This window comes from Capsicum annuum, chromosome 5 (assembly GCF_002878395.1).
Source record: "Capsicum annuum cultivar UCD-10X-F1 chromosome 5, UCD10Xv1.1, whole genome shotgun sequence".
In the NCBI taxonomy this organism is placed as follows: domain Eukaryota; kingdom Viridiplantae; phylum Streptophyta; class Magnoliopsida; order Solanales; family Solanaceae; genus Capsicum; species Capsicum annuum.
In genome coordinates this window covers 141,112,769-141,138,873 of record NC_061115.1, presented here as the reverse complement: position 1 = coordinate 141,138,873, position 26,105 = coordinate 141,112,769, and the positions used below count along the sequence as shown (strand labels likewise).

General features: G+C 30.1%; 1 long non-coding RNA gene and 1 pseudogene across 1 annotated transcript; one reads left to right on the top strand and one right to left on the bottom strand.

The window, feature by feature from the left end:
- The window catches only part of LOC107871844, a 57,935-nt pseudogene extending 50,234 nt beyond the window's left edge, over positions 1-7,701 (top strand).
- Positions 7,702-8,869: 1,168 nt separating this feature from the next.
- On the bottom strand, positions 8,870-12,950 carry LOC107872464. Its single transcript, XR_001674862.2, has 3 exons — positions 12,742-12,950; positions 9,727-9,843; positions 8,870-9,282 (listed from the first exon to the last, which is right to left on the bottom strand). It is a non-coding gene; the product is annotated as an uncharacterized LOC107872464 (long non-coding RNA).
- Between the last annotated feature and the right edge of the window lie 13,155 nt (positions 12,951-26,105).

Sequence of the window (26,105 nt, the reverse complement as noted above, 5' to 3'; positions counted from 1 at the left end):
CCCAGAAGGATATTATTCAGATTAAAAAATGTTAGAATATATTAGACAAACTAGAGAAAATCAAGAAAATCTAAATAATGAAATTAATTATAGAAACCGAATTAGACAAATAATGAAAAACCTAAAAGAAAAATTAATATGGATAGAAAAAACCTTAGAAAATTTAGATAAAAGTACATGTGATAATTTATATAATTTAAAAACCTCACTACGAGAAGAACAACACAAAATAATAAATAACATTGAAAATATAGAATTAGATATATATTATAGCACAGATAGAATAAATTATTATACAGAAATTTGTAACTCTGTAATTACTACAGGATAAAATAATTAATGAATATCTCTTACGAAAAAAGTAAATTATTAAAAGATATTGAAATAAAATATCCACGCAAAAATAAAAATAGATTCACTACTAACCTACCAAATCTATTATACCTATTAAATCCGCGCACCCCCCTACAAATAGTTTTATTTTAATATTAATGATTTAAGCTTGTTTGTTGATCAAATATTGAACATTCTTTTTGGCTGAATATCAAGCAAGTGCATTGTCGACCAGAAATTGAAGTTTAACTAATTGTGGCTTATATATAGCTATGTAAAATTTAGTTTATATTTGTGTATTTGATGTAGATGATCAAGCTAGTTGTAGAGATCTTCTTGGTGAAAGAATTTTTTGTGTTGAATTTCCTAATTTAAGGTAAATTGCTTATCTGCTTTGCATGAAGATGTTGAAAAAGATTAAATACAGTATATGAAAATCATTGATTTTCTTGTTGTACGGGTGAAATAATGTCCTGAGCTTGGGGTCTATTAGAAATAACATTTCAAATTTTTCGTAAGTAGCGGTAAACTTTGCATACCTTTTAACCCCAGATCTAATATGTGGAAAGACACTGTGTATCTTGAGTTGTGTTGATAAAAATACATCAATATTGAGATATTTCATTGTATCTATGTGTATAAAAAAATGAAATCTATAAACCTCTTTTAACTTTTTTGAAGTGTTAATTTTGTATAATTATACTAAGAGAAGTAGTTTTTTTCTGCATGTCATAAAGTTCCAAATTACTTGTGTTTACTATAATATTTTTGGATTCTGAATATTAGAATGATTGACTATTGATCTGTGAGTATGAGTTGATATTTTTGAGTTTTAAAACTAAAAAATATTTTCTTCAGTGTTAATTTGGTGGATAATTTTCTTATGAGTTTATTATTTTTTGTATGTGTTAATTAATTAATTTTTCTAAAAATGGTGAATATTAGTTGTAAATGTAGAGGCTTCTAGCAAATGTCTTGCTCAGCTGTATGAAATAAAGACCATATGTACACTTTTCATACTCGTTGAAGCGACAATTATCATGGACATATGATGTTGGTCAAATCACAGTCAACTAAATATACCAACCATACAGTTAGTTACTCAGTGATAGCATTCAGTCTAGCCCATTTGCATTAAAATTGACGGGCTTCAATGTGAATCAAGAAGAACTTATGATGGAAGAAAAAACTAAGAACGAGCCTGAGAATTATGGAGAAACATGGGCTAAGTGCTATACGAATTTCACGATTCAAGTCCAAATCCAAACAGAAGAAGATGGGTTGTGAGTAAATTTAGAAACTTTTCCTTATTTTCATAGGGGAAATTTGAAAATTTTTCTATTTAAACAAATTGGTCTTTTTTTCCTTGATAAGAATCGGGTTACGTTAATAAACAAGAAAATAATGTGAAAGCGAAAATACTAAGATTAAAGGCAAGAAATTAAAGATAGGCAAAATTGGAGAATAAAATTTCCAATTTCAAGGTTAAGTGCTAAGAACTCTAATTGATCTTAGTATTCAAAATTATCGGATTAAGACTAATTATGATACTAATAGAGTCAATTCAAGAACTTAGATCAAAAGTGACCTAGACCCCTATTTCAAAGAAACTAAAGACAACAATTAGTATAAGACTAATCACCTTCTTTAATTAACTTTAATAGAAACCAAAGATATGAAAATTAAAAATTAATCTTACCTCCTAAAGAATTGTTCTTATAGGATTGCAAGATAAATCTCAAGTATCCAGCCACACACAAAGGTGTAAATAAGAGAAACTCTCAATTAATAATAATATTGTCTCCTTCAAAATAACAAAATCCATCCCAATATATATAGGGGAAAAACCTATCCTAAATAGCATGGGATTCGAATTCTACTTTTATTGAAATAAATAAATCTAGAAAACTTTAAACTAGGAAAATAATATCAAAAATAAATCCCTAACAAAATAAGGAAAAGTTCACAAATTTCATCAAAATTCATATGGCCCAATCTTCTTCCATTTGGACTTGGACTTGAATCGTGAAATATGTATAGCACTTAGCCCATGCTTCTCTATAATTATCGGGCTCGTTCTTAGGTTTTTCTTCCATCATAAGTTCTTGATTCACATTGAAACCCGTCAACTTTAATGCAAGTGGGCTAGACTAGATGTTATTTTTTCCCTCTTCTTGAAAACAATTCGACCACGAATTGAAATCTCGCAAAATCAAGAAGACATACAATAGTAAACAACATTCATTACTTGAAAGCAACAATGGTAGAAACAAAACAAAATAGTGACCATGTGTCCACTTAACCCAATTAATCCTTGCATGTATAAATACACCTTTATAAAGCATGTGGACATCATCATCCCAATCGAAAATTCTCTTCCTTGTATGAGAGCAACAATATTCACGTTTAGATGACGTAGGGAATGATATGTGCCTCCCCAATTTAGCTCTATCAATAAAGTACTCCACTGGGCTTGTTAAAGATGTCATAAGATCTATAAAATATGTATTAAATTTAACACTTTTATAATATAGCCAAGCATCATCAATTACATTTCTCAAAGATTTTTCCACATAAAATTTATCCACATATGCATAGGAATTTTTGAGAAGGTTAGAAGAATCTTTCAATCTCAAAATACAATCTCCATTAAATTCTAAGTAGCTACTCAAATTCACCAACAAGGAATCATGAATAGGTTCAACAATGGTTATTTGATCACTTGTATCGTAATAGTCATGGATTTTCTTATCACTAGTAGCAAACATTTTCTTAACCTTACAATCACTAAAACTTGAGGAGTTATGCCTTGATTTGGTCTTATGTAGCAAAGGAATAATATCACCTCATTTTTCCTTGCTCATTGGTGTTAGATCTACATCTGCCTTGTTGGAGTTCTTGTCATAAGTCTCATCTTGGACAAGTCCAAAATAATTCTCTTTACTTATATCCTTTTTATGAACAAACACTTGCTCAATGGGACATGTAATTTCAACCACCTTAGTATTAAGTTCATCCAATGAAGTATTAAGTTCATCCAATGAAGTCTTTTCAATGTAAACTTTTTCGTGAGTACCTATAAGTGAATCAAAGAAACTAAAAGAAGAAGTAGGAAGGTTAGAGTTAGAATAAGAAATAACCTCACTCAAACTCTCTTGGTTCTCTTTCTCTACCTCATTATTATCCCTCTCTTTATTACTCTTATGATCATATCTCCTTTATTTTCTCTTGACCTCACTTGACATCCCATTCTCTCACACAACACAACTTTTCTTCTTTTCTTTCTTGGAATATCAACATGCACCTTTTTACCCCTATCATTCTTTTCTCTCTCAAAATTTTTTATTGTTTCTTTCACACGTTTGTGATCTTCATAAACTTGGAATAGAGTTAAAGGTGCAATTTTATATTTTCTTTCATTTAGCTAAAGAGAAAATATATTCTTCCCCCTATCATAAATTGCATTCTTATCAAACTACTAGGAACGACCAAGCTTGATATGACAATTTTGCATTAGAATTACATCACAAAGAACATTATCAGAGTACCTTCCAATGGAGAAAGAAATCATGCATTGCTTAGTCACCATAAGTTCACCGAAATCATTATATTTGATGCATGTAAGTTTCAACTTCTCCACCACGTATGAAATTATCACATTAGCATCACTTTCAAAATCAATAATCATAGAGCAAATATTATCTTTTATCCTGCACTTTGTATGAAAAACATCTCTCCTTAAATCAGTTATATTCACCTGATTAGGTGGGTTTTGGGTGAACTCTAATGCATCGAGCCGAGAAAAAATCCTTCTAAGTGCCTAGGCAATGTCATTGTTTTGACTCCCAGCATTAGTATCCTTTACGGTTTGAGACATCTCCAAAAGTTAAAGAAAACAAAAACTCTCAATTTGGCCTTTTTTTATATCACCCCTCTTGCCTTTTCCCACTCAAATTACAATCTTTGGTTGATTCCTTTAGGATTTATATATTAACTCTACTAGTAATAATCCCTTTAGAAGTAATATGTAGAGATTAAAAAAAATTACCAACTCCCAGACGAATTGGGTTTGGTGAGACAAGAAAAAAGACCAATTAAAAAAATCTAAATTTTACTTCTTCTCGATTTTTTCGCCTTGATGTTGGAAAACAATAAACACAATAAATTTGGAATTTTTTGATCTAAAGCAATCTTTTTTAACTACGAAACTCCCAAGAATTATCAAGAACGGAAACTTGATAGAATCTCTCTGATACCACTTGATAAGAATAGGGTTACGTTAATAAATAAGAAAATAATGCGGAAGCGAAAATACTAAGATTAAAGGAAAGAAATTAAAGATAGGCAAAATTGGAGAATAAAATCCCCAATTTCAAGATTAAGTGCTAAGAACCCTATTTGATCTTAGTATTCAAAATTAGCGGATTAAGACTAATTATGATATTAATAGAGTCAATTCAAGAACTTAGATCAAAAGTGACCCCTATTTCAAAGAAACTAAAGACAATAATTAGTATAAGACTAATCACCTCCTTTAATTAACTTTAATAGAAACCAAAGATATCAAAATTAAGAATTAATCTTACCTCCTAAAGAATCGTTCTTATAGGGTTGTAAGATAAATCCCAAGTAGCCACACACAAAGGTGTAAATAATAGAAACTCTTAATTAATAATAATATTATCTCCTTCAAAATAACAAAATTCATCCCTATATATATAGGAAAAAAACCTTTCCCAAATAGCATGGGATTCGGATTCTACTTTTATGGAAATAAATAAATCTAGGAAACTTTAAACTAGGAAACTTTAAAACTAGGAAACTCTAAACTAGGAAAATAATATCAAAAATAAATCCCTAACAAAATAAGGAAAAGTTCACAAATTTAATCAAAACTCATATGGCCCAATCTTCTTCTATTTGGACTTGGACTTGAATCGTGAAATATGTATAGCACTTAGCCTATGCTTCTCCATAATTCTCGGGCTCATTCTTAGGTTTTTCTTCCATCATAAGTTCTTCTTGATTCACATTGAAGCCCGTTAATTTTAATGCAAGTGGGCTAGACTGGATGCTATCACGCAGCTTGTTGGTTCTTTAACATCATTACTCAAAAGCCTTCTGCTAATTACTTTACTTGGGCTGCTAAACATACCTTCAATGTTAGTAACTATTTGAGTAAGTCTTTTTTATGTGGTGTTTGTTGTTTCTTGATTGATGGGTCTAGTCAAATCTTGAGTTGATTTATCGAATGGTTGTTCTAGTAATAATTATTATCTCGGAAAGCAGGAGAGAATTAGAATCAAGAAATATGACTTGCTTGGATAATAGTAAATTTGTATGGAACAGTAGGATTGATATAGATAGAACTTTTGAAACTGTAATCAACTCTTTCTGAAGTTACTAAGTTTTTGAGAAATTTTAGAGAAAGCGAGAGATAAAGAAGGGTGATTTTTAATAATGATTACTCATTTTTGAATTATTATGATAGGAGTTGAATCTTCTTGTTCATTTCGGGGGAGGTAGTCTTGTTTAATGAACTTATAATTCTAGTTATTAATAGAACTCGGAGTTACTAAACATTGTCTAAATAATGACTGATCTGAGACAAATGAGGTTTGCTCAAGTTGTTGAGCATCTCCATCATCAACTGGTAGGTTGAGAGTTTGAGAGTTCGAGTTTGAAGGGTAAATGAGAATACTATTGATCTTCTTGGAGTTGAGATGAGGGGAAAATATGGATCTATTATGCCTCTGATTCAAGTATATATTGTTAAAATTTTCAAAAATGTACATATTTATGCTTAGTTAGTATCTTTTGTCATTAGGGAACGGTGAGTCTAGTGGTTGATCGTATTGGATCCACTTATGCCAGAATGATGGTAATCAACTGATATTTTACCCTCTACGTAGTTATTCTCATTTTTCTTTTAGGATAACCTTCTTCACTTTCAAAGCTTCGTATTCTCTGAAAAGGATTAGTTTATTGTAAATTTGCTATGTTAATTGTATGAACTTTGGTATTTTATTGCAACAGGTTGAAGGCTTCGAAATAAATTTGATATACTATGACCTGTATCAATCTACTCATGTAGAAAAATTTATGACAGACATATTTTGATCAGTCTGCTACATCAACAAACTTCTCAAGCTAATTGCATGTACTTATGTTTTCTCATTTTTTGCAGCCTATGGCCAATTTCTGAAAGCCAATGATGAACAACCTGTAACATCAAAAAGATCTTCATTTATGGAAGAGGTCCTTCGAGAGGTTGTTATAGGAATTATCTATATCAAGAGTGAACAATTAGATTTATTTTTCATTTTTCTGTAATACATTTCTCTTTTATGTTCTTATTCTGATCAAAATGCTTTTCTAGATAAGTCTACATCTAGTCCTTGATAAAACAACTTACCACCTTGTGAACAAAGAACAGCTAGCAATAATAAAAAAGGTAATAACATTTTCAAGACTGTCTATTTTACTTGTTGATTTACACAAAATATAATATCTTGATATGACTCAACTCAAACTTGTAGGAAGAAATACTTGTGAATTGTAGTAGGGGGCCTATGATTATGAAGTAGCTCTTGTTGAGTATCTGAGGGAAAATCCCATGATCCGTGTTGGCCTTGATTTCTTTGAGGTAATAACTATAGTAATCTATTCTTTTTGGTGATCCCATTCTCCTATTATGAACATGTTAAAGAAAAATGCAAGGTCAATGAGAAATTATTATGTCACACGCCATTTCTACCAAGCAAAAAGCTCGCAAAAAAAACTTACTCGTGTAGACTGTAGGATGTTTTACCTTGTCTTATACATTCAAGTAATGCTCTTTTTTGACAATTGTGTTGTCTTAGGATGAGCCCTACATAAAACCTAGTCTTTCAGACATGAAGAATATTGTTGTGGTACCCCATATGGCTTTTGCTTCTAAGGTAATCTAATGTATTTATCTGTGCTAAAGTAAGCAACTTTCTGCTATGACAGCTACTTCCCATCTAGTTCGCCAATTCTCATGATTTTTGATAGTGTGGTCACTTTGTAAGAAAAAACTAAATCCTTTGATTCATAATGCAGTGAACTCGTGAGGAAATGGCTACACTGGCTGCTCTAAATGCCCTAGTACATAATGCTGAATCAAAATTGTGGACACGCTTATGCTAAAAATCATAGTGAACATAATGACACTGTTGTGCTTTGGATTCTGAATGTCACATATGTTTTTTGTTGATGTTACAGGGAAAAATTAAAGGCTACCCAATTTAGAGTAACCCAAACAGCGTTGATGCATTCTTAGATAAGAATTCACCACCCCCTGCTGCAAGCTCGAACATTGTGAATTCAAAAGCTTTAGGTAATTAACTCATGTATGCAATTTTTTTGAGATTTAAATTTGTGTCGATTTGCTTGAGGGCTATTTTCTCAATACAAATTGCTTTACTATTGTAGACTTACCTATTTCAAAGCTATGAACTTGGAATGTTTAAGTAATCAACATATGCCAGATTGTTGGAAATTTAAGAATTGTTGAAAATTTAAGAATTGAAAATTTAAGAATTGTTTTCATTTGTTGGTATCATATGATAGGGTCTTTCATTGGTCTTAGTTTCCTCGCTTGGTACATGTCGGGGAAAATCAAGGCATTTGATCAAAGAGGCCATGTTTATAAGCTTTACCTTATGAAAAAAGGTATTATGTTGTCTGTTTTGGCTGATATGGTGAAGGAAGAACTTATGTCCCTGATGATAGAATTTTCAATCATATTTTTGGCTCAAACTTGGCACCAGTTAAATATTATAGTGATGATGGCAAACCAATAGATATATATCTTTTCAATCTTAGAGTGGTGGAAATTTTTTCTCCGAATGGGAGACATCTTGCATTGATGCCTCATCCCAAATTCTACCTTTTGATTTGGCAGTTCCCTTAGTATCCTAAGAATTGGGATGTAGAAAATATAGGTCCACGCCCCTTGTTTCAGAATTCTAAAATTACAGAGAATGGTGCTAATTAGGTAACTGTTTTGCTTTATTTTGAACTATTTTTCATCTTACTGCCGATATTGGCAAATAAGTTAATGTTTTTGTACTATATCTTTAAGCAATGTAATTTTTTTATTTTTCATCCTTCATTATGTCAAGTGCACCTTTAGCGTTGATATCACGCTTAACTAATGGACTGGTGCTATAAATTTTTTTGGATAACTTCTTCGATGAATGAACAATTCTTGCAAAATAGGTAAGACACAAAGGTTGAGAAGTCTATGAAGCAGATAAAGGAGCGGAAGAAAGAGTCCAGATAGTACGCGGTGTCAAGAAGGTAATGTTTTTAGCTGCTACGACATTGAGAGGATTTAGTAGCTAATTGAAGCATAATGTTCATAATGTTTCCATTTAAATATCATGTAGTAGGAGTTGTCATCGGTAATGTTTGTTATCACTGTTGTTCCATGATACTAAGTTTAATGTTAGGTTTCATAAAAAAAAAAAGAACAACACAGTGGATAAATGAAATATGAAACCACCACACATATTCTTCTTTACATTATAAAAATATCTAATATAATAATTGTTCATAACTAAAAGATCTTGTATACATTACAAAATAGACTGAAACTAAAATTAGAAGAAAATGAATTATAGATGAACATGTAGTTTCCTACTCACATTTTTCTTTCCTTCATTATCACTTTGTGAATCTTGACTGTGGAACTAACCTGTCCATTACAATTATTAACAGCAGACAGAGGATCTTCTCCAAGATGTTTGTGATGATTTAATTATGGTTACATCTCAAATACATTTAGATCTCGCTAAGATGAAATGGATGGCATGTTAAGAGGTTGCAGTTCTGCTGCACAAATGGTTGTTGAAGCAGAGGCAGTTATAGTTGCGGCATAGGATAAGAATAGGGAGGCTGATGGTGCTCAAGTCTTCTCAGTATCTGAAAGAAGACACTGAGGTTAGATTATTCTTTATAATTTGTTGATTATTTCTAATGTCTTTAAAATTATCCTTTTCACGTTTTATTTTGATTTTTTGTTTGTAGCTAAATAAATATTTTTGTTCTATTATCTTTATGTTTATATGTCTACTGATATAAGGTTTTACAATGACCTTTTATCCCCACAAGTAAATGAAATGTCTCATCATAGTAAATGCTTAGATGAATATTGTGATTTATTTATTAAGTTGTTTTATTTTTATTGAATTTTTTATGTATAATGCTTTGAGATCTATTAGACTGTATCCCTTAAATTGCATGTTTTAGGAGATTTATGTGTATTTAGATTCATATACATGTCTTTAAAAAACACACAAGTAGAAGAAAATATTTGCAAAGTAAACTAACAATTAAAAGCTTATAAATTTACTTAAATATACTTACATTAACAAACAATAATATAGTTAGTAAAAATATTCAGAACAATCTGGTCTTACACCAAATACTTCCTTTGTCATTCTTCTAGAATTGACAAACCATGTTGTATTCAATCTCATCCACCTGTAAAGTTTGATTAAAGAAAAAAGATAATAGTTTAGACGAAAAAACTTAAAAAACCATCTATTAAGTGTAAGATATGAGTAGATAAGGTTTTTCTTACACTTAAATCTATTTTCTATTTGTTGCGACATTTCAATGCATTAGTCTGCGGTGATGTATTCCAGATTTTAATTCTTCCACAATCAAAGTAGTAAATATAGTATACAAACCTCTAAAATGACACTGAATATCAGATGAAATTTTGAAAAAACTTCTTTATATACTACATTTGTAGCTTTGTCATTTATCTGTCCATCATCATCATAAATCAATATTTTTAATCCCTTTCTACTTGTTACCCTAGTAAGTGCTACATACAGTTGTCCGTGTGTAAATACTTATTTCTTCAAAAATAATCCAACGTGAGATAGAGGTTGTCCTTAACTCTTATTGATTGGCATAGCAAAAGATGCAGTAATTGAAAATTGTCTTCTTTGAAACTTAAGTGGAATTCTAGCATCAGATGGTGCTAAGGTCATTCTTAGAATAAATACTCTTTGTCCAGTCATCTGTCCAAATAAGACCTTTGCTTCAATAACTTGATTTCCAAGTCTAGTTACAATCAACCTTATTCCATTATACAATCCCTCTGTCTGGTCAATATTTCTTAATAACATCACCGAAACCCCAACCTTTAGAGTTATAGCAGATTTGAAATACCAAAACATTTAACAGTACTTAAAAATTCTGGTGTTTGTACATGTTCCAAAGCTGAATAAGTTTGGTCAGAGCCACAAATTTTATTGGAACTTAAATATGATTTCTCAGGATTTTGATTGAGGAAAATTATGTATTGATTGATTGATTCCACTATATCAAGAGTTGGAGCAATAATGGCTCTTTTTTGTAGGTATCCTATTTCATTGCAATGACTAGTGAAATTTGGATACGTACTTTCAACAATAGCAGATATTGGATCAATAGACTTATTTATTAGAAGATCCTTTGGTAGAGAAACTTTTTCAATGCCATCAACTGAACTTCCAATCATACCATCACCAACAGCAAAAATCCAATTAGAAAAATCTTTCAACTCATCCAGATCTGGACCTATTTCAGTACCTTGTAATCTCATATTCTTTGTTAGTTGCAATAGTTGACAATGAGACCATAAATATGAACAATTAAGAGTTGCACTAACAATATCTTACCTTGTACCTTTTTGGGATGACAGGTAATATTTTTCTGGAGTCACTACCAAAAATAATTATTTTACCTCGAAAAGGTCTTTGTGAATTAGATGAATCTTTGAAGCTAAGAATATCTCTTAGACTTTTATCAAGAGCTTCAAAACAATATCTATGCATCATTGATGCTTCATCCCAATAATCAACTTTGTCTTGATATTAAATTTGCTAAATGAGTACCTTGCTTGATATTACATGTCGAATCTTCGATTACATTTAGTGGAATTACAAGACTTGAGTGAGATGTTCTACCACCTGGTAGCAAAAGAGATGCAATTCCGCTAGAAGCAACTGTTAACACAATAACTTCTTTATATCTTATGGCAGTGGACAAAGTATTCCAAATAAAAGTTTAACCTATTTCTCCAAAACCATATAAAAAGAAAAATTCACCCTTGTTTTCATTCACTGTTATTATATTTTCATACACAGTCTTATGCTCATCTATCAAATTTCCAATCAATTGTTGATGTTCCACTGCTAAAGCTCGTCTGTTATTATGTATTTCATCACAGTTAATCTATTATTCTAGTCAGCCTCTTCCTCGTTTTAAATAGGCATTAGCATTGTTGGAAAATCAAGAAAACTTCTTTCATAACCTTTTAAAAAGTACTCAATCTTTTGCAAAGAAAATATTTTTCAGATCATCATCTGTGAGGTTAACTTCTAAAAATGCTAAACAACATAAACAAATAATTACATTAAATTAGAAAAGTATATTTTGAAAATAGTTAATGGAATATATGATCATGAAATTTTTTATTAGATAATGAATTAGTGTATTTTATCATCTGCTTTTAAATTTTATGAATGAAAAAAAATATATTATATGTATATTAGTTTTTAATAAAAACTAAAAGTTTTATTGAAGTACCTGATAGTAAATGCCATGTTGATTGCCAAACAATCTTTGGACGTGACATTGAATATGATAAAAGTATCATAGCAAATAATTGCCTTAGCTATGATTGCATTCTCCAATTACTTGCTTCCACTATAGCATCCACATACTCTATGTCATCATCTAATAAGCCTAGAGCATAACACGTATCCCTGAAAGTCTTATGATCACGATCATTTATTTTTCTAAGATCCTCATAGGATGTTGGACCTTTAATAACATTAACAACAATCTAAGGTAATATTGCTCTCTAGATCCTGGAGGAACAAAGAATATTCTGCCAATAGAAAATGCAAAAGGTTGTCTTTTTTTCCATTTCGATTGTTGATTTCACACAAACTTTAGAGGAAATTCTGCATGTGTTAGTTCTCTTGCTTTGGGAAATCTCTTATTTTCTTCAAACCACTTTAAAAACATTGATTCCTTTACAATTGATCTGTTAACTACTGCATCAATCGGATCATCATAAGAAATATGACATTTTGATTGCCATCTAGATGAAAGGATAACCTTTCTACAGATGGTTCTCTTTAATGGATTGGAAAATTTAAAATATTCTTCAAGATGCTTCACATGGCAATATGTATCGACAATCACAATAAAAATTTATTTCATCAACAACTCTTGAGTTATTAGTATTTTCACTTTGTGAAAAAACAGTGATTACATTATCATGTCCTTTATTAACATATTCAACATTAATATGTGCACCATATTTCAATTATAAGAATCTATTGTGTGGCACAACATACCTATAATCTAAATCAATACCTGCTCTCTTTGTAGATCTTCCATCATCCCTTCTTCTATAGATAGGATACCCTTCATTATCAATTGTGGTTGAATCCACAAATTTTTTTGGAAAGTGCTTTATACATTTGCCATTTTGTATGCAAAGAGAAGATACTCTTGCAGTACCACATGGTCCATGAATCATTAAATTTGTAACAGCCACATAATATTGAGTATCAACTAAATTGTCAGGCAATTCAGCTAAAATAATATCATCAATATCAGTGGTATTTGGACATTTATTAATGAGAAAAAGTAGGATATGTGCATGAGGCAACCCACTCTTTTGAAATTCAATGGTATAAATCACTATATAAAACATATATTAGTAATATTTGTTTTTTGGTTGATAATTTTAATAGTAGCTTACTAATAATTAAAAAGGTAATGTAATATTGATATATGACATAAAGGTATACCTACGTTTACTTCTCCAAAAACTTTATTGTCTCGCAGATTTTTTAGCAATTAATCCAATTTCATTTTAGAAAATCCTTATTAAAATGTCTGGACGATCTTCTGGAGACAATCTCCTACACTTCACAAATCCTTTGGCCATTTTAGATTGTAAGTAAATGTGATGAAAATATCAGGGTATCCAGCCCATTTGCAAATTGCCATGGCTTCCTGATAATTTTGCAACATCTAACGTGCCCCTTTAGTGAATGATGAAGAAAGTATAACTGTCTGTCCTTGAGAAGAAGGTTCTGTGTCTCTTCTTAAAATAGCTTCTTCTAACACTTTATAAAAGTGTGATCTCAACTTTTTTTATGAAGCCTAATAAATTTCAATCTAAAAGATTCCATCATTGTATAACCATCAACTAAGAATTGTTGAAACAATCTTTTAAATGACACAATAGTTGGATCTTTATGCTTTCTTTTTTGAATTTTATATGAGAAGGATTCACAGCAGCTAACACATTTTCTTCCACCACTTGATTCATCCGTAACATTTAAAGAAATATCTTTTCTGTATCTATCTTCACCATATGGTAAAAGTAGAGGATATTGCAATCCTAAATATGAGGAATTCAATTCATTTATCCTCTTAAGTTCTAAAGATTTACTTTCAATAATAATATCTATGCCTGACATTACTGGTTTAAAATCACCAACGTCCAAAGCATCAACCTTTGAAACTGATGGTAAGTTGTACCTTCTTTCGTCGAAGCCTCTTTTCTTAATCAATCTGAGATGCAGATTTAAATGTTGAACTACTTGAAATCTATCTCTTACCATTCTAAAACACTTTGCTAATACATTGTGTTCATCTAGCATTTGCTTCAGATCATTCACAATTTCAGTATTTATTTGATTATTACTTTCACCACGATTGCAAGAATAAAATATTAAAATAAATTTAATTTGTAATAATATTTGAGAAGTTTAATTAAAATTAAAAAAAATTAATGATCAATAATATAAATACTAACCTGATAGCCTGAATTCTATTGTCCACCTCATTTTCTATACAATAAATATATAATTATGCGAATCTTGGAGATGATCCCTCTGTAGAAAATAAACTTCCAATTTTATGATAATTTTGCCCAGAAAATTGGAATGTTCTTGGTCTCTTTGATTGGTTGACAGATGCATCAACTTTTCTACCCATTGATGTAAAAGAAAACATGAAATTATATGTTCTAATATTCTCTCTCAAATGATTACTTTCTTTCTACATGAAATCAGAGTTTGTTAGAACTTTTCTATATTCATACAAGATTTTTTCATGTGATTTATAAATGAATACATTTACCTGATCCAAGCAATAACTCCTTTAAAACAAAAGGAGGTTTTTTAGGATTTGGCAGCTTGATTTTTCCGCTTCTACAACACAAAGTGAATACTGGTTTTTTATTTTTATATTTCTTCTCAATTCTTTCGTCGTACCAGGAGTATGCTCCACAGTATTCACATTCACAAGTAAGATCTCCTATATCCCAGTAATCTAATATTATCAAAGTAAAATAAGGATACAGTCAATGTACTTATTGTAAATAATACACTAATTATGTAATTTAAATAAATGTAACAAACAACATACCTTAATTGTTTGTTGTCCAACTTTCTATTTCATCAGCTACAAATGATAATATTAAAATAATATATTTAGAAGTAAATAAAGTTGAATATCTTAATACAGTTTAAAAATATCAATTGTATTTGGATTTCTATCTACATACCTTCAAACATATCTCCAGCTACATTTTCATCAGGGATTTGTTGGTTTGAGAGCACATGACCTTAATGCATAAAGTTTAAAATTATTGAAGTTTTTGTAAGCGTATGAATTGCAATTTTTTTAATGATATACCTAATATATCACCATATTGCATATTCAAATGGTTTGAATAACTATTCTCATTCATCAACAGTCCTTTATCCTTAGATTGATTTGTAGTTGTAGATGAACTGATCTCAAAATCTGTCATACACATATTAATGTTAGCCATTGTTTGTAAATAATATATATTTTCAAACTTGAAATTGTATTAAATAGTGTTACAAAAGAGTGCTATCACAAAGCTACTAAGGGGGGAATGTAAAATATATGAAAAAAAAAACAAAGTACAAAGATTCATGCCATTGTTATCTGATAAATATTTTCCTCGTTTATGATTTTTCGTAAGAATATTCTATTTTTTCCTTCAAGCTTCTTTTGATATTCCATGACAAAAATGAATTTAACTATACTTTGTCTGAAAATATATTTAGTATTGAGAAAAGAAAAGCAGTTGACTATAGGCAATTTTTTTGTAGATTATTTATTTAATTTTTTAACTGATATTTAATTTGTCAGTAGTTGAGTATTATGGAGTTCTGGAACATGTAATGTGTTAATTTTTCAATGGAATTTTGGTGAAAAATGGTGGATTGGTCCCAAATCTAACATTCCAAATGCTGCAAAGTCAATTAAGATGGAAGCTGGCTGGTCTATACTTAGAACTTTTGGATAGCCCTTTGTAATTAACCCAGATTGTAATAGGCTTCACTAATATCAAACGTTTTCTCTGATGTATATTTTTTATGATAACGGAGAGACTGGTGGGTTCTTAAACTTTCAGTCTGTGTCTTCCGTCTAAAGTTGCCTGAATAAACAACAAACGTGCAATAATACTCCAGTAAAGAGTTTCCCCATTTTTGTCATGCTCTACTTAACAATGTTCGAGGAGTTTTAGCGCTGCCTATATTTTAACCATCTGGACTATCCTGTTTTGGTGTACTGGAGCTCATAATGACCTCCCAGATGATCAACTATATTGCAGAGGTAGATAAAGTATGCAAAGCACTCCAAATTGAATTCACATATATCATTTTTTATTTTTTGATGAAGTAGAAGGTTTCACTGCTCTTATGTTAAGAAGTTTTATATTTTGATAATATTGGATATTTTGAAAATATTGGATGTGTTATCTGAGGTTTTACTTGAGGAAATTACTTGCAAGTATGTCATGTTTGCAATCTTTGTAGATCATGTGCTTGCAATCTTCGTAGATCAAATAGAGCAATATTTTCTGATAGAAAGCTTATCGAGGTATCTACAAGATAATTCCTTTGTGAGTTGGTTTAATTAAGTGATACACTTGTTGATCCTGCACACTTATCACCTTCCCCTAAGGATTATCTAAGCAAGAAACATTCTTTTGCTTGATTTATACTGATCTATTCAAACAAATAATTGCAATTTTACCTTATCAAAGAAATAAAAGCACTTTTTAAGAGAATTTTAGTTTGATTTATAGATTTCATCCTTGTGTTTTATGATCTTTCTTTTTCTTATAAGTCTCTTTTTCTTATAATTTTCATCACAAAGGCACTTTTTCTTATGTGAATTTCGGCGTCATAATCTCCTGTATGATATATGCACATTTTGATACAATTAGTAATGTATGGCCCTAGTAATGCTAAACGATTCTGGAGTTAATCTTTTATTGACTCCTAGTGTACCGATGGATATCTCCATCAACATTTGAATTTGTGCCTACAATGGGATTTAGTACATAAAAATCTATGAGGTTGTGTCAAATATTTGGAGTCTAATCTAAAAAGGAAAAAAATTGTCTAGTAAAATGGGAGACAAAGAACTTTATTTATTTTAGGCTATTATAAATTTTGCATATTTTGATTGAATAAAATCTTCTCAATTGAGAAAACTCATATTGAAGATCCTCTGGCCGAGGCTACAAAGTACCTAAAACTGCTACTTAAGCACTCGTCTTATTGCCTGGAGACATATTTACTATCCTTTGAAGTAAACATGAGGAATCAGAAAATCTTGCTTGCCTTGCAGGTAAGTTTCTTCATAATTCAACAGTTATAAAATGTCCTCTTCCTTTTTGGTCAAATAGTTGTCCATTTATATATCATTTTTTATGGTGTACCTACGTTGGGTACTAGTTCGTGGTTCCAGCGCATTTTAATCCAAATTCTTAAATTGCCATTCTTATTATTTTGTCTTATTTTGTATCAAGAATCAAAGTTTTTCTTTTCTTTCTCATTCTAAAAAAGAGCTAGTCTTTTTCCTTCTATGACCATAGACAAACATTCTCTTGGATCTTTATCTTTTTCAAAATGTAAAGCATCTATTGAGGTTGGATGCGAAAAATCCAGAATCTCATCTCTGTTTGGTATAATTATCTGGTTTCAAGATTTTTGAATAATTATTCTGCAATACCATAGATTATTTTTGTTTGCATTGTCAACTATTTCTTTGCAATGGGTTTAAATTTTTGGTGAACTCTTTGTAACTCTTAAGGACTATATCTATTTATTCATATATAAAATATGATCTCTTGTAGATAAGATTCTTTCATAAAGAAGGAGAGTTGCCTTCACCGGTGGCCAAGACCGAAAAACTTTTGTGGCGTGTCTTAGAAGTTAAGCGACCTAATCTAAAACTTCCTGTCTTAAATATTTTTAGATATTGATTTATTAAACAGTGATTTATCCGTTTTATTAAGCTGAGGTACCTATTTCTGTCTCTTGAAATTTACAGTCAGTTTCATGATAAATCTCTAATTAAGGCAAACAACATTTTCCTCGAAAAGCATACAGGTCCATTTTCAACTGTCATTTTAATGGATTTGTCATATTTGGTCAATGTTGTTGTTCCTAAGAAAAGTATGAGTTCTTTGTTGTATGTATGCAAAATCATTGATGCACAGGCCTACAGTGCTAAGTTAATGTATGTCGTGGAACCAACCAAGAAGGCTGCGGCTATCAAGTTAATTGAAGACTGGTTTAATGATCTTATTTCTATGTAAGGATACTACTACTCTCATTTTTCATGGCTAGCAAATTAATTGAAGACTTGGTTAATTATCGTGTTTCTATGTGCGGATACTACTACTCTAATTTTTCAATTTTTTTCATATTATTTATCAATCATGCTCTCATTTTTCTCACACCCACATTCTGTCTGCTGAAACTTGTTTGTGTAAGGAAACACATTTAGCATGATATTTAAACTTGTTTTTCAAAATGTAGTCAAAACCTTCATCCTCATTTTTCACTGTTACAATCTGCATCTCTTTCTTTTCTGAATCACTTGGTCAAATTGTCATTATTTATTACTCTTTGTGTAGTCAAGCTTAGTTTTATTATTTTCCAATTATGATTTTGTCTAAACAATGAAAGGATGGACAAAGGCCAGTTATTAGGGGGTTAGGTTGAAAGAATCAAACAGAAAAAGAGATTAAGATCCCTTCTTTTAGTAACGATATTTGAAACAACCACACATACTCTGCATTACATTATTAAATATCTAATATATTACTTGTTCATTACAAAATAAACTGAAATTAAAATTAACAGAAAAGTTATAGTTGAACATGGACTCGACTACTCATGTTTTTTTCCTTCTTAATTACTTTGCGGATCTTGTTGGTGGATTATTTGTCATTACATTCATCATCATATTCATGCATTGGCAATTTTCCAACACCTTTTCTTCTTTTGATATACTATTTTTCTATCGAATCAATACAGATTTCTATTAGAGATGATCCACAACCTGATAGATTGTTCTTGATGGGAGTCTGTAATAGATTGAATAGTGTAAAATTGTGTTAGATAAGAATAAAACTCGTAATGATATTAAAATTTATTTAACTTTTTTATTTTGATAAATATCTGTATAATAATTATGTAAATGATAAAATGAAGTTTATAATAATTATCACTCTCTTTAGTTTGTGTCAAGGTTGATATGGCAAAGAAAATATATAAGCAGGATGTAAAAATGCATGTTTGTGGTTGAAAAAAGATGAATATCCCTTACAAAAGGTATGTTATTAATTTATTACAAAATTGTTATATTTTTTGAAAACTTTAGATGTAAACACCTACAAATGCAACATATAATTGCCTCAAAAAGCTCATCACCTCCCTTATTTTGTGCACCTTCAAACAGAGAATCCTAATAAAATACAGTAATGTCATTAAAATAAAACTTGGGATTTATATATTTTTATAAAAAGTAACACTTACAGTGTATTTTAGTGAAGGATAGCAGTATTCCTTGAAAAGAGCTTGATCATCAGCAAATTTTACAACTTTGTAGACTTTATCCTTCTTGGTTATATTAGATTCCTTCACCATGATCTTAAATATGAGTTCTTTTTCAATAATATCATCCAGTTTACTTGGATACGAACATTCATCACCATCAATTAAGTCGTTCTTTAGCTCTTTTGTAGTTTTTTTCATAAGTCGCACAGCCTCACGGTTCCAAAGTAATAGGATTATAAGACCAGTTTCATCCAGTACACGGACTTGTAGCCTATACTTGAAATTCATTCTTTATCATGTTAACAAATTAAACTTTTTTATTGATAAAAATTCATATAGGATTGTAATAACCTGTGAACAACAACTTTTTCTTCTGAGTTGCATTTTGGACAAAAATATGAGTTTTCATCTTGTTCAACCTTTATAACACACTTGTTGCAAGCCAAGTATGACCATCCATGTTCAAGATCCAAAACAAATAATTTTTATAGCAATCCAATAGCTATCTTTCTATTTGATAGAAAAAATATTATTATAATATTTAAATACATTGTGTTAAGTTTATCGGGAAAGAAAAAATTTATTCAACTCACTCCTGCGTATAAAAATCAAATCATTGATATATTTAAAAGGTACAATTCCTTTGGCTAACTCATCCGTGATAGAATAACTTTGTTAAGAACTTGTCTGACTAAGCCACTCATAGTTAGAATCACATGTTGCATTTAATCTGGATGAAAAATAGTATAATACTATACATTATTGTATATTTTAAATTTATATTAACTTTAATTGATAAATGTGTTAAAAAATAGTTGGTTATGACAAATCTGGATTTAAATGCAATAGATTGTGGCAGAGATGGATTTATCCATAGTTTAGTTTGATACCAACAACTACGAACAGAGTAGACATCTATTTGGAATAATATTTAGAATCTAAAAATAAAAATAATTTTGAATAAAAATTCTATGTATTATAGTTTGAAATATTCATACCTCTGAATTTTTAAGCCTTCATAAATTGAAGAACCATAATCAAAGGTTCACCTGTGAATTTGATCCATAAGTTCACCCCATAAAGTTGTTGAAAGTATATTCCTCCTGTAAGAATAAAGATTTGATTAAATGATGTACATTGCTATTTTCAATCTACCATATATGTGTATTTAATGTTGCAGCTTTAACATAAAGTAGTAAAATTTTATATATTGCATAGTAGTTAATGCAATTAGTTAGAAAAGGCTTTCCTAGACTCAGTTATGTTTTGATTTGCAACATGTAATGTGAAAAAATAAAATAAGGCTTAGATGGAGTTATAAAGATCTTCACTGGTATTGTATGTGTTATATGTGCATTTTTATAATGACTGCTTGTTCTCTAATTCTTTGTCATCTCTAATCAACGATCAGTGGATGTGGCAGTCCCACAACATGTAATGTAAAAAAGAAATCTAACCAACGATCAGTAGATGTGGCAATGCCACAACTTGTAATGTAAAAAAGAAAATAAGGCGTACTTATAATCTTCTAGCACAACATTCATAAATACACTATTACTGTCTCCTTGCTTGAATGTTTGAACTGCTTCATATGTCACAACCTGACCAACAACATCTATAAATATAGATGGACTAGTAAAAATAAAAAGTACAGATTATTGATAAATTTTTAACTGACTATGATGAGAATCATTACCAAAAATTTTTGTGTCATCAACAATATGGTGAATTGTCAGTTGGTCAACTGGACACAAATTAAATATGTCCATATGGAATGAAGGATCAGCAATTTTCTCGACAGAATTCATTTTTACGAAAATCAACCTGTGCTTGTGCGTTGTAGCCTTAAATTTCTTGGAATTTGATGTAACAATAAAGTTATTAATATGATATAACCCAAGTTCCTCCATCTTGTTCTTGAAAAACTTAATATCATACTTGCCAATTGAAGCATGTATGCGATCACCCTAATTTGAGACAGAGAATTAGTATTGTTGAATGCAATTACAATGTTAAAAATTAATAAGGAAGATTAATAATGTAAACACTGTGAAATATGAAAAATTAGTGAAAAGCAATTCATACCGTAGAATCCTGTAAAATCATATCTAATAAATATAGTATCTCAAGTTTGAATTTATCCTGAATTTGCCAAAGGGGAATAATTCTTACTCTTAAATTCCATTACATGGAACTGTTTTTAATTTGTGAGATTCTATGAAAATTCATATATGTTTATGGCAGTATTAAGTAGATTGCTGAATGAAACATATCTAAGGACATATATAAACTGCGAAACATGTAGAACGTAGTAAGGATTATATAAGAATAAGAAAATGAGTTGTAATGAAAGAGAATTATCAGAAAAAGGAGTGTAGTGGATGGTTTTAAATCCAACTCCTTCAAACTATCCCTAATTAAAAGGATATACTCGTTTCTCTTTAAATTTCTTACTTTTTACTTTTTATTTTTTAAAATTTTAATAATTAAATTAAACAAACCTGTTTAGATGGCATGTATATATCTTGTTTTCCTTCTATCATGTGTTGTTGTTTATATTTTTGTCCTAATTTATTTTTTTTGCAGTCATTTTTGTTTAAATTTCTATTGTAATTATATTTTTAAATTTTTAAATTTTGTAATAAAAATGCTTTTTTTCCATCGTGAGTTAATGTTGTTTTTTTGGCAGTTATTGTTGTTTAATTTGTATTGTAATTATTTGTTTTTTGGTAGTTATTGTTGTTTAAATTTGTATTGTAATTTTTTTTAATTCTGTAATAAAAATTGCTTTTTTGTATCTTTTGTTATTTAAGTTGTTTTTAAGACAATATTATTTATCAAGATAAAATAATAAGTAAAAGTTTATTAGCAAAAGTTATTTGTAAGTTTACGGTGTAAATTATCTTTTAAAAGTTCTATTTCTATTGTAATGGGGATGGGGAAGTTAAGTGTGTTAAAAAAATAGGGTTTTTAATTAATTTTTTTAAAAAAATATTGTTGCCTTTATGACGTGCTGCCACATGGATTTTTTGCCTCTCTTATTAGATAAAAATAGATTTGAAATGGAATGGCAAAGCAGCAATATCAACAAGAAAACTACAAGAGCTTAAAGAGAAGAAAAGAGAGAAGACAGTGGGAAGTAGTTCAAACAATCTAAGTCAGAATAGCACTTCTTTACTGTCAAAGATGTCATGAAAATTGTAGTGATGTTGATGTATTTTAAGCACTGTTTTAAGTTAGTCCAGTTGACATGAAAATAATTTTTATTTTGTATTTGAGAATGGTGATGATGAATTGGTTAGGGGCTTTCTATTTTTGGTTTTGTTTGTTATTGAATATTGCCTTATGTTAGGCATTATGAATGTGACTTATGTTGATGAATGTTGCCTTATGTTAGGCATTATGAATGTTGCCTTTTATTTGTTGGTGAAAATAGTTTGTTGATGAATTCTACGTTATGTTAGGTATTGAAGTTGGAGTGAATGATGATATTGTGTTCAAATAGAGAAAATTGTATTTTGTTGTGTTCAAATAATGGTGTTGTGGTGTTGTAAAGTTGTGTTGTCACAACAGTTGTCTTTACAAAATGGTGGTGATGTTGGCTATATAGTTGTGTTGACACAACATTGTAACTACAAAATGTAAGAGTAAACAATTTAACAAGACACAACTTAATTATACAAGACACAATTGAACAATTAATTCAAACACTATATATATATATATATATATATATATATATATATATATATATATATATATATATATATATATATATATATATATATATATATATATAAGTAGATAAACATACAAAATTTACACCATAAATAGTCAATCTAACTATTTTCAATAGATTTACTATTGATGAACATGGTAGCAACACAAATCAAAATACATAAAAACATCTTCCTATTTTACCTACACTATTTTCAGCTTCCATAGAGCCTCTTCTCCAAAGTCAAGTTGTCAATTTGGGTCTGCTTAAGCCACAATTCTTGTTTCAACTCTTTGATTTTGTTCACTAATCTTGGAAGGATAAAATTTGATCTTGGGTCCATTTTTTATTTGTTCCTCCATAGAAATAAATTACAATTTTGATCCCATAAAAAAAAAATTAGTTCATTAGCATCAATTGACTCTAAAGTGGAGCAAAATATAATGAAAATAAATACATACACCATAGTAGGGGAAAGACCAAAATCTTCTTTCTAGATTTGATTTCGACCATGAAGTTTGTAAGTTCAGAAAAATACTGTGTTTGTATCTCACTATAGCATTGAGCATTTGGGTATAATTCTTCCATTTTCAAAGCTTATTCAATTTTGCATTTGTCATTTGATGAATTCCGACAAAATCAATCAACAAATTATGAACCCTAAATTAAAGTTGGATCAGATTACAAATCACAACTTCAAGAATTAAACTAGAAATTGGGATTAACATCTAAACCCTAGGTTCTTTTGAGAGAAAACTGAAAAAAATGAAGGAGATGAAGGCTTATGGTGGAGAAGATTGTATCTCTTTGGAGAAAAGGAAGATACCGTTGGGGGTTTTATTAATTGGAGAATAGAGTATTATTGAATTATTAAAACTAATGATGTGTATTATATATATGGAATTTAAATTTGTGATTCTGGAGTCTTAGTGCCTCCACTGACGTGCCAAGAGGAGGTGTTCTCACCTCCCATGACAGGTCAACAATTGGGGGAGAGGGGGTACTAAATATAGGAAACAAATGTTCAAGAGGGTTATGGGTCTCCCGTGAAGGTTAAGTGTCTAGTTAGAATTTAGGGTAAAGGTTGGATCCCATTTCTAATAAGTTTGTGTTTGGTATAAAGGAAAATGTTTTCCATGGAAAATATTTTCTTTCCTGGAAAATAAGTTGATTTCTTACTTATTTTCTTATGTTTGGTTGGTGGATGAAAAATATTTTCTAGTATTTGATTGGTGAATGAAAAAATATTTTAAAAAAAATACATTTTAGTGTTTAGCTAAAGCGCAAAAATATATTTTAGAATCCTTTTTTAAAAAATAAATTAAACAAATTAAATCTTTTTTTGGAAAAGGGGTTGGTAGGCGGGTGGGTGGGGGTATCAGAATAGGCAGTAGGGGTGGGGTAAAAAAAAATTTTGAATTAATTTTGTTAAAAATAAATTAAAAATTGGCAGAGGAGGGGGGAGATTAGTAGGATCTGGGGTCAGGGTAGAGGATTGAGGGGAAAAGGAGAAGAAAAAAAATAATTTTAAAATAAATTTAATTTTTTTTTTTAGGTTGGGGAGGTGGGGTAGGGGGAAGGAATGGGAGAGGGGGATGGTAAGGGGGGAGATAGGGTAGGAGTGTGGGGTAAGAGAAAAGTTTAAATTTTTTAATAAAATATAGATATTTTTTTTGGAAGGAGGGATGGTAGGGATAGAGGTGGGGTGGTGGTAGGGGTAGGGGTGGGGTGGGGGTGGGGAATGGACTAAGAAAAAATTTTGAAATACTTTTAAAAATAATTAAATTTTGAGAGATGGGGTGGGGATGGGGGTAAGGGGTGGGGTAGGGGTAGGGGTAGGGGTAGAGGTTGGGTGGGGGTAGGGATGGTGTTGGGGTGATAGGGTATTGGGGGCGAGGTAGATGATTTTGAGAATTGTACGAACATTTCAACTTTAAAGTGAGGTTGAAAGAGAGTTTTGGAAAATGTTTTCCTTACTTTTTGAAGGAAAGTCATTTTCCTTAGATTTAAGGAAAATAAGTTGGTTTAGAAAATATTTTTCAAAATATATAAGCCAATCAAACATAAGAAACTGAAAAATATTTTCCTTCATACCAAACACACCCTAAGAATAAAATTTTGATACTTTTACTGATTTTCATAGATGATTTTGCTTTTTTTATTTTATTAAAAAAGAAAAAAGAAAATAAATGTGCATAAGAAGTGGGGTGGAATAGGGGTTAGAAAAAAGGAGGAGGGGGTTGGAGGAGGAGAAAGAGAATGGCGAGGAATTTACAGAGATTAAAAATGGGGGTAGAGGTTTGTAAAAAGAAGGGAGTGGGGTGGGAGAAATGTATTTTTTTTAATTAGATATATACTATTATTGGGATCAGATTTTTGAAGAAGAAAAGGTATCACGCGTTTTTATTTTTTATTTCACGTGAGCTTTAGTGTTGTATATATTCATTTCAACATTGGTAAGTACGATAAATAAACATCTGTATAGTTAAAGGTCTAAGGTAAGTTTGTCGGACAAGTTTAGGGGTGATTTTATGTCTTTTCACATTATTAGAACTACTCCCTGGTTCGCTTTACTATAGCTACACTGAATTAGATTAATTCAATTAAAAAAAATTGTATGTTGTAATCCTACATATTATTTCCTTCGTTCTATTTTACTTGGTTCATGTTGACTTGATACATCCCTTAAGAAAATATTTATTAGAGGTTTATTTTACTAAACTAATATTATTAATTATGCTTTAAAAATTTAAATTTGACTACTACTACTTTATATAGTATTAAATGATCGAGAAATATTGACAATACATAATAAATTTATCTTGATTTCATAAATTAGACAAGTAAATTGAAACAACTATTTTTAGTAAAAGGGTCATGTAAAATAGTATGGAGGGAGTAATATGATGAAAAAGTAAATATCTTAAGTGTTGGTCAAAATTCGTACAGTTTGATTCTCAAAAGCAAAACCTGACATATAAATATGAACCGAGAGAAAATGTACCTTTATCTGATCAGTGAACGCTCCACTGATCTGCGACTTTACATGTTGCAAAATATAATTTCATTTTGAAGGATAGCAAACTCACGCCAACCAAAAAACTTCATCT